This window comes from Artemia sp. Qi Xiang Cuo, chromosome 1, assembly GCF_049724085.1.
Source record: "Artemia sp. Qi Xiang Cuo chromosome 1, ASM4972408v1, whole genome shotgun sequence".
Taxonomy (NCBI): domain Eukaryota; kingdom Metazoa; phylum Arthropoda; class Branchiopoda; order Anostraca; family Artemiidae; genus Artemia; species Artemia sp. Qi Xiang Cuo.
Genome location: NC_142794.1, coordinates 52924037 through 52932953, shown reverse-complemented (window position 1 = coordinate 52932953; position 8917 = coordinate 52924037). Strand labels below are relative to the sequence as shown.

General features: G+C 36.3%; 1 pseudogene; it reads right to left on the bottom strand.

Annotated features, from left to right (window-relative positions):
* Nucleotides 1-315: 315 nt before the first annotated feature.
* LOC148956459 (uncharacterized) lies at nt 316-8508 on the bottom strand (annotated as a pseudogene).
* Between the last annotated feature and the right edge of the window lie 409 nt (nt 8509-8917).

Sequence of the window (8917 nt, the reverse complement as noted above, 5' to 3'; positions counted from 1 at the left end):
ATCTGAGTTCGAATTATACCTAGAAGAAATATTCATCCATCGCCCCCCCCCCACACCCAAAAAGTAAGTCGCATGGTCTATTTCCCGCAAATGAAATATTTACGTACATGGCCTTGAAGCTAATGCCTAAGTGAACTTAAAAATAATATTAATAAACAAGGCACGGATTCTCTTCTTATTGCAATAGCTAACTAATTCATGTAATTAGCTTATTGCCAAGAAAATTTTTAAACGTACTAGCTCAGCATATAGTTCTTTCCGTTTCTGTCTGAATTATAGATAGAAGAGACTTCAAAACCTATAGAACTAAAAGAATTAATTATAGAGCATAGAAGAAGCATTCAAACATTTCCCACCACAGCCACAAAGTAAATCACAAGGTCTATTTTCCGCACATGGACAATTTTTTGTACAGCCCTTGCACGAGCAGTACTCAGGGGCTACACCATCTGGGAATATCTTAAGGGTGGACACAACTGGCCTAACCTCACCATCCTGAAATGTCCAGCCAAACTGTAGGGGATCTAGAAACTACGGCTTTGGTCGGTTCGCATGTAAAAAAAAATGTCCAACTGGAGATAAACGCGCTTAGAATGGCACTCAAAGGCAGCGTCAGATGGTGACAAAAATTTAATCTCCCGCTTTCGAGGGTAAAAATGTACTGGCAAGTCATCAAGAGAGGTAAAGAGGTGTGGATCTTTACCGTATGCGGCGACGATGACTTTTTTGCAAATACAAAGAAAACTTTCTTGCACAGAAGGATTGATCTTTGACCTCTCTATCTCTTTAAATCTCTTTCCTTTAAATCTATCTCTTTAAATCTCTTTTCCTTTAGAGAACATAAAACCAACTGTATCACAGCCCAAAACCGTATGAAGAAGGCAGATTGATAAAACTAGATGGTTTGACAAATTCCGGCAAAGTTGGTGTATAGGCACTCAATATTCACGGAATCGCACAAAAACTTTCCGCTTTTCACAATTTGAGTGGTATCCAAGGAATAGCTTATAATGATACAACAAAAGGACAGCAATATCTGTGTCATTCGCATCGACATACACAATATCGATACCCCTCTTCAAACAGTCCAACGTGTGCAACACAATTCTAGTATCCGCCTCTTCATGGGTACAACTCAAACACTGTTCAAAGTCTGTATCAATACTTCCACTTCTGCTGAGCATCACTACTCTCATCCAGTCTTAAAAGCCTCCAGCGGGGTGGACAGTTAAACCTGCTTGAAGCACATGGACTAAGTTTTCGAATTTGTCAAATAAAAGCTCAATCAGTTTTGCCTTTGCGTTGGAATTTGATAGTATCGAGTTCCAATCATCTAGCTTTGAGTGTTTAACTAGAGATACTACAAATTTGTATGGAGATCCTCGCTGCTCGTGGCAACCACCACAGTCCCTCAAGCAGATCATATTGCCTTCTTTGTCACAATATCCAAATATTCCATCACATCTATCTGCAAGGACATGCAGTTCTTTAATGTCACCGTTAAAAGACACAAGAGTAGAAAATATTCGTTTTCCGTAGCTCTCAATGGTTTCCGATTCAGTTGGCGGGTGGCTTCTTAGGTACGGCATCAAGTCTACCACCCTTGAGTGAGTCGACTCACTGCTAATCTCGACGTTAACGGGCCACTCATTCAAACTACTTTTTGCTTTCAAATACTCCAGAAGAGCTGACTTAGTTCCTGACCGAAATACAACCTCCCCAGAAATTGCACTTCTCTCAAATATAGAAGGTGCACATGAGAGAAGCTCATGAGAAAGCAAATTCCTCAGATGGTAAAGTCCTGTGTCGCCAGAAATGTCAACACTCACTAATACTCTTTTGACAGTTTGAAGTTCAATATTGATGAGACTATTTACGGCACTCAAAGTCCGGATTTTCTTTTTCTGGTTCGCCTGCTCATTATTCATGACCTTCACTTTCCTAAAAGCAGCTTTATCCCCATCCAAGCAGCACTCAAGCGCTCTCCTTCCAATAGTTCGCACATCGAGAAGACTGTCAGCAATCTCTCTATCGACTGTCTCAAGAGTATGAATATTGAGCAAATCGTTATCACTGCATCGAAAAGGATTGAGCCTGGACTCCAGAACAGACTTCACTTTATCAACAGCTATTTGCTGCCGCAGGATGAAGGAAGGGTTGTCTTCATGGTGAGCGGTGTCAAACTCACTATAAGGTAAAATATGTAGCATCTCACTGAATGTACCTGAGACTGAGGCATAAAGAGGAAGAGTTAAAGTCCACTTCACAAGTGCTAACTCATTCATGGTAATCCCTGTCACTCCACCCTCCGTTTTTGAATCCAAATTAATAGTGGATTCTATCGCATCCTCTACCCATCAAGAGTTAAGTACCTGAGAAAATTTGCCTTATTTTCGAAAAAAGGGGGAAACAAACCCTAAAAGTCTTAGAACTTTGATGAAAATCACACCATCAGATTCAGCGCATCAGAGAACCATACTAGAGAAGCTCCTATTTGCAAAAATGTGGAATTTCGTATTTTTTGCCAGAAGAAAGATCACGGATGCGTGATTTTTTTTTTCCCCAGGGGTGATGGTATCGATCCAGTAGTCCTATAATATCGTGAGAAGGCTTATTCTAGCAGAAATTAAAAGTTCTAGTGCCATTTTTAAGTGACCCAAAAAATTGGAGGGCAACTTTGCCTCCTCCTACGCTCATTGTTTTCCCGAAGTCACCCAATCAAAATTTCGAGATAGTCATTTTGTTCAGCATAGTCAAAAATCTAATTACTAAACTTTCAAAACTCAAAACTCAAACAATTACAAAAAATCAAAACTTTAGCGTAAAGAGTAAGGTATTAACTAGGGAACGAACATTCTAAAATGCACAAAAAGAATATAAGAGTATGGTACTTCTTTATTTAAGTAAATTTTCAAGTCACGTCACACCAAAATTTCAAAGATGTCAATTAGCCAAAAAAACAAAAATTAATATGCAGATTTTTTCAATCAGTTATGCACAATGAGCCGAAATCAAAGCTGAATTAATTCAAAAGACTTCAGAAATTAACTAAAAAAAAACATATTTTTTACTGTAAGTAAGGAGCGACATTAAAACTTAAAACGAACAGAAATTATTCCGTATATGAAAGGGCTGTCCCCTCCTCAAAGCCTCGATCTTTACGCTAAAGTTGGACTCTGTCTCACAACTTTATTTTTGTAAATAATAAAAAACTTTAGCGCAAAGAGCGAGGTGTTGAGGAGGGGACAGCAGCCGATAACTTGACTGCGCATTGTCAAGAATTTCCACACCACCCATGCCTTGGTTATGATTTCTGATGAGCCTCGGTTGGTCGATAGTTATATCCTTCTTCTCTTCAGATGAAAACCTCCTAGCTGGGTGCAAGGGTTCAATGGAATCATGATTAGTGGTAACACAAACGGCCTTGCTGTTATTCCGTTTTACTGCCAAGATTGTTCCTGTGGATTTGAAATCATAGTAGCCTCTCTCTCGCTTTTCTAGCTTTTTGATTCTTCTGAGTTACTAAGTTACTATTTTACTTCTAACTTGAGTCGGTTTTCTCGCTCATCTCCTGTAGCACGGAATCCAAGAAGGTGAAGGTCAACAAGTAGGTCATAACTAGTAAAGAAATTGTCAAAAAAGAGGTCCTAATGGGCTGGTGTTTTTACTACAGGCAACAAAGATGTCACAACTCGTAAAGCAAGTGGGCCAATAGTTTGCTAGGTAGTTTTTCCGCAGTACATCTGAATATGAAAGGGAAAGCCATGACAATATGCGAGTATCAAAGCCTTATATCCAAATCTTATTGGTTTGCCTCGTAGGAACATCTTGCAACTATGCCTCCTAAAAATTGGGATCATTTGCTCATCCACTGATAACTTAGAACAAAAAGTCCAAAATTTTTGAATTTTCTTATATACCAGATCAGTCAAAGGCCTGACTTTGGCCATTTTGTCGGGCATATCCAGATTCTCATTATCTGCAAAGTGCAAGTACTTCTAAATTTTTTCGAATTTACTTCTGCTCATCGCTTTTCTGACCATGGGTATACAAACATCATCTGGTCTGGACCAGTATATATCCTCAGATATTTCCGTCATAAAATTCACAAAATATTTCAAATTCAGATTTTCTAGGAGTTCCACCTGCTCGTTGTCTAGTTTTGGGATATTCTCATGATCAATAAGTCCTGCTTTTTTTTTTTTTTTTTTTTTTTTCATTTAGGAACAGAGACATGGGCTTTCGCAGTCGTTTTATTTGCAGGATTTTTTCCCCTTTTCCTTGTCATCAGGCTTAAAGGAACGTCTTCTTCTGAACTAGAAAGACTAGCTCCATCATCCCTAGTGTTTGAACTTCCTACTTGGACTTTCAAAGTACCAGCGACATCGAGTGGCAAACCCTTCAGGTTTTGAAGATCGTCTTCATTCCCTTGCTCCTCGTCGCTAACAGGTTGTATTCTTCATCTAGAAAAAAAAACGTGTTTTCAATATCGTACCAAGGGCAAGTCCCCAGACATCACTAAATAAGTTGTTTGACTGCGCTATAACTCCTATAACCAGAATCCGTAACTTATAAATTAAAAAATATGAACGATCCAAAGTCAAACAGCAGTGCAGGTAGACAGGTTCTGACCAATGAACCCATTTGGTAACAAAAAGAAGAAGCGCTAACTAGTACTATCAAAACTATTTCTTTTTTGTCGTTGTACTCCATAGAAATGAAAAATGAGATCAGAGCTACCTAAAAAACAAAAGTCCTTTACCATCTTTTTGATGACTAAAACACATCCCTTACCAGCCTTACTAAAACTGAAAAAATTGGCCTTTTTTGACATAATACAAAAAATACTTACATTAAAAAATTGGAGATGAGAAAAATTGTGTCAACACTTTTGCCATCGAGAAACAATGGCAAGCAAACATTCACTCTTCTACTGACTATACAACCAGAAAAAAAATCCAGACTTGTCTGTTCCCAAATGGGAACATTGGTTGTTAATGGGTTAAACCTGTTTTGTTTCGTTGGTTTTGTGTTTCCAGTGTTATGAAACCAATTTTAATTGTAAGTCAAATTCATGACCTATGATTTAGAATTTATAGTGAAGTTGAAACTAAAGACAGACAAAAAGTATCGTTCTATAGGTTACGCAAGGTATATTCATATATCTACCATAAATGAATTGACTCCTGATATTTTCTAATACCTGTGAGTATATAAAACTATCAATATACTGAAACACAAAATTGACCAAGAAAATGACAAGTTCTCTTAGGAACAGAAGATTCAATGAGTAGACTACTGGAAATCACGAGTCAGATTTCTTAAGTGAGTTTTGTAGATATACCTTACGTGATATTCGAAGCAATTCATTTTTACTCGTTCGAAGTTTCAACTTCGCTCTTTACTTCAGCAAGAAAAACTTTTTTTAACCTGAAAATAAAAGCAATGTCAAAACTTAAATGGAATATAAGCTGCTATCGATTTGGGTGATTACACCTTTCTCAAATCTACACTCCTTGTGCTAGGCTTTGAATTTTTATCCCATTAAGAACAATTGCTAAAGCACAAGGGTATTTGAACTGCAATAGGAAGCTTTTTCAAAAGGCAGAAAAACTCTAGCATAAAACCTAAGAAGTGAGGAGGGGGAAGCTTCTTTCTTATGTGGAGTGTATTCTGCTCCTTCGGAGTTTTGATGTCAATCTTTACTTTCATTTGAAAAAAACACATTTATATAATGTGTATGTAATATCCAATAAGCGTTCCATATGTTCGTCTTTAGTAGTCATGATATAGAGGAGCCTCTTTTAATTTTCACCCTTCCTTTAATGGAGCTCTTTTTCTGTTCGTTTACTAATCCGTCTCCATGGTTCCGGGATATTAGCTAGTGTTTCCTTTTACACAATAATCTGATGATTGACTCTATGTTTTTCTAAGAATAAATGTACGTGTCATATTTTCCACGCATTTTTTCAATTTGAAGACAATCTTACCAAGAATCCTTGTGCGATTGAAATAAAATATCTTCCAAAGAAGCTGGAAAAGCCCTTAAGGAGAACCAAACAAGGAACAGTTCTAGTACTGAAGCCGAAATTGTTATGTGAAGAATGGCTATTGAGACAATAGGGATAAATAAGTAAGCTTTCCATTTTTATAACTCCTCTAGTTTATCATTATTTCTGTTAGAATGAATTCGTCCGTTTGGTGAACACCCTAGAAAATGTTGTAACTACTCTAGTCAAAAATTCCGGTTAGTAGGCCTTTCGCCGGCTAGATGACGCCTTCGTCAGCCACCTGACTGCCCTCCAATGGGAGTCAGAACTGGCAATAGCCTGTTTAAGTTGAGGTTATTGCGTCACTATATGCTCACACATAAACTTAGACAATTAGTTATAACAGAAAGTATTATTCTGAAATCACAAAACGAACACAGAAATCATAAGTCCTTTGCTACCATTATTTTTTGTAAAGAATAATATGCATAGAAACTAGTTAAAATCTTTTTTGGATACAATCATTTCTTGTGACATTTGTTTCGTTTTTGTCTATTATTCTAAAATTGACACTTTTTACAATGATGGATCGAAATAATGGTACTTTATCGGAAGGCAGAATAAGCAATGGGGTTTTTGCAATGACAACAAAACACACTGACAATTCGTCCAGTGACAGAAAAATATAATGAAACTCTTTCTAAAAGGAAGTAAAACTATAAGGTTCGTTAAGATTCTTGAGATTTGAAGGCTTTGAGTTGTAAGATTAGGAAATATAGGTCTAATACGCTTAGACATTTGCAGACTTAAAATTTTTGAATCTGCGAATAAACTGCGTTGTCAAAAATAAAAATTAAAAATTTTACAGGTGTAAGAATATAAAATTTTTAATTATTAAAATTCTTGAAATCTGAAGGCTTTGAATTGTCAAACTATCAGCCTCATGTCTCAGATCTTTGGCTATTTTATTAACAAAATTTGAGATTCTTGTGGTTGTGCAAGCACTGGGTAAGACCTTTTTAACATAATAGATCGAAATAATGGTACTTTATCGGAAAAAAGAAAAAGCAATGGGATTTTTCGCAGTCAAAAATACAAATTAAAAATCTTAGAGGTCTAAGAATGTAAAATTTGTAAAAAAATTTAAAGGATTTTAAGTTTAACTATGTGCTATTTTTTAAGACTAATGGAATTTGAAGGCTTTGAGTTTCCAAATTACAGGAATTAGGTGTAAGAATAGTGGGTTTTTAAAAAGTAGAGATTCCATACAGATTGAAATCATTATTTTTTCAAGACATAAAGATGAAAATATTTACTTGCGTGAAAATTTAAAAATTATAAAAATTCTTGAAATTTGAAGGCCCTGAGTTGTTAAATTATTAAAATGAAGTATGAGAACTGTGGTAATTTGACATGAGAGTTAAGATTCTTTTCAATGTGTAGGCATTGAGTTGTTCAAATTAAAAAATTATATGCCTTAGAAGTGTGAAAATGTGAAATGTATTAAGAGAATTGAAATTTGAAGGCTTTGAGTTACCAAGTTTGGAAAATTGGTTGAAACAAATGTGAATTTTGGAAAAATAGTGATTATGTGAAGAGTAAAATTGTTGTGTAATCAAATTATAAAAGTAAACATATTAGATGTCTGAAAACGTGAAAACGAACAGGTGGAGTCCGAAGGGTTCAAGTTGGGGACACCGGGGCATTGTGGACACTTTTTCACATGATTGCAAATAACTTTTCAGCAATACTTTTTTTTTCGCATTCGATTCTACCAACATTAAACTCAGTATGTTAGCTTTATTTGAGCTATTATGTACCTCTTACAAGATTCTCATGAGAAATGATTAAACGAAAAGTGGCAAAAGTCCATATACCTGGATTACCAGGGTATGATGGACACTTGGTATGGGTAATTCGAACACTGATGTCCATTATACCCTGGCTGCAATAGTCAGAAATAGAAGAAAAAAAAATCAGAAATAAAAAAGAGAGTAAAAGAGAAGCATAAGAAATCACAAAGAGAAGAATTGGTTGTTAATTAAAAATGTGTCAAATATATATACTAGGTATGCAGTAATAACGTAGACAATATTGTGCTGTAGGCTGTAATTCAACTCATCTGTTCATCTGTGGTACTTTACGCAATCTCAACTACTTGATGTCAAATTGGGACAGGTTTACTTGAAAAACAAGCTGTTCCTGCGTGTCGCAAAGTGGCATCAGTAAATAGTAGAAGCCCTATGTTCATTTTGATGCTTGCAATGTCAAATGTAAAAATCTGATCTGCTCTCATAAACTTCAGGAAAGGCATAAGTCTTTTTAAATACAGTACCTCATATTTGTCTTCCTTCTATGAAACTATCATCCCAATTGAGTAGGTTGAGATTTCCCCTATTTTTCCCTTTAATGCAAGCACATAGTCACCAGTTTTCACTTCCTCATAATCAATGTCTCCCACAACATCTGCATGCACGCTTTCATCATCCGAGTCACTTAGATGGAATTCTTCTTCCATTTCATCCTGACTACTCTCTATGGTGTTAAAACTCAGGGCCTTTTCCCCTTTTTTCTTGCAAATTTTTGTATTATTACTTCTCACTTTTTTTCTTTCCCTTAGCCCTTGCTGTCCGTTCGGTGATGTCTTTCATCAGTTGGTTTTTAACAGGTAGGTCAGTGGCTATATTTCTCTTGGTTATTTTGTGGTTGGTAATATTTTTCCGGGCACTGGCCTTAGGGTGAGGAGAAATCTGTTCAAGGGAGATATTTGGGCATGCTGGCGTTTCTTCTCGTAATTCTTAAGATGCACTAAAAGAAGTGCTTGGTTTAGACAGATCATTGCTTTCACGAGTATTAATGCTCGGAGTGGCTGGTTCTGCACGATTAGAAACATTGGATTTCAAGAATTTGTCATCCGTAAAATATCA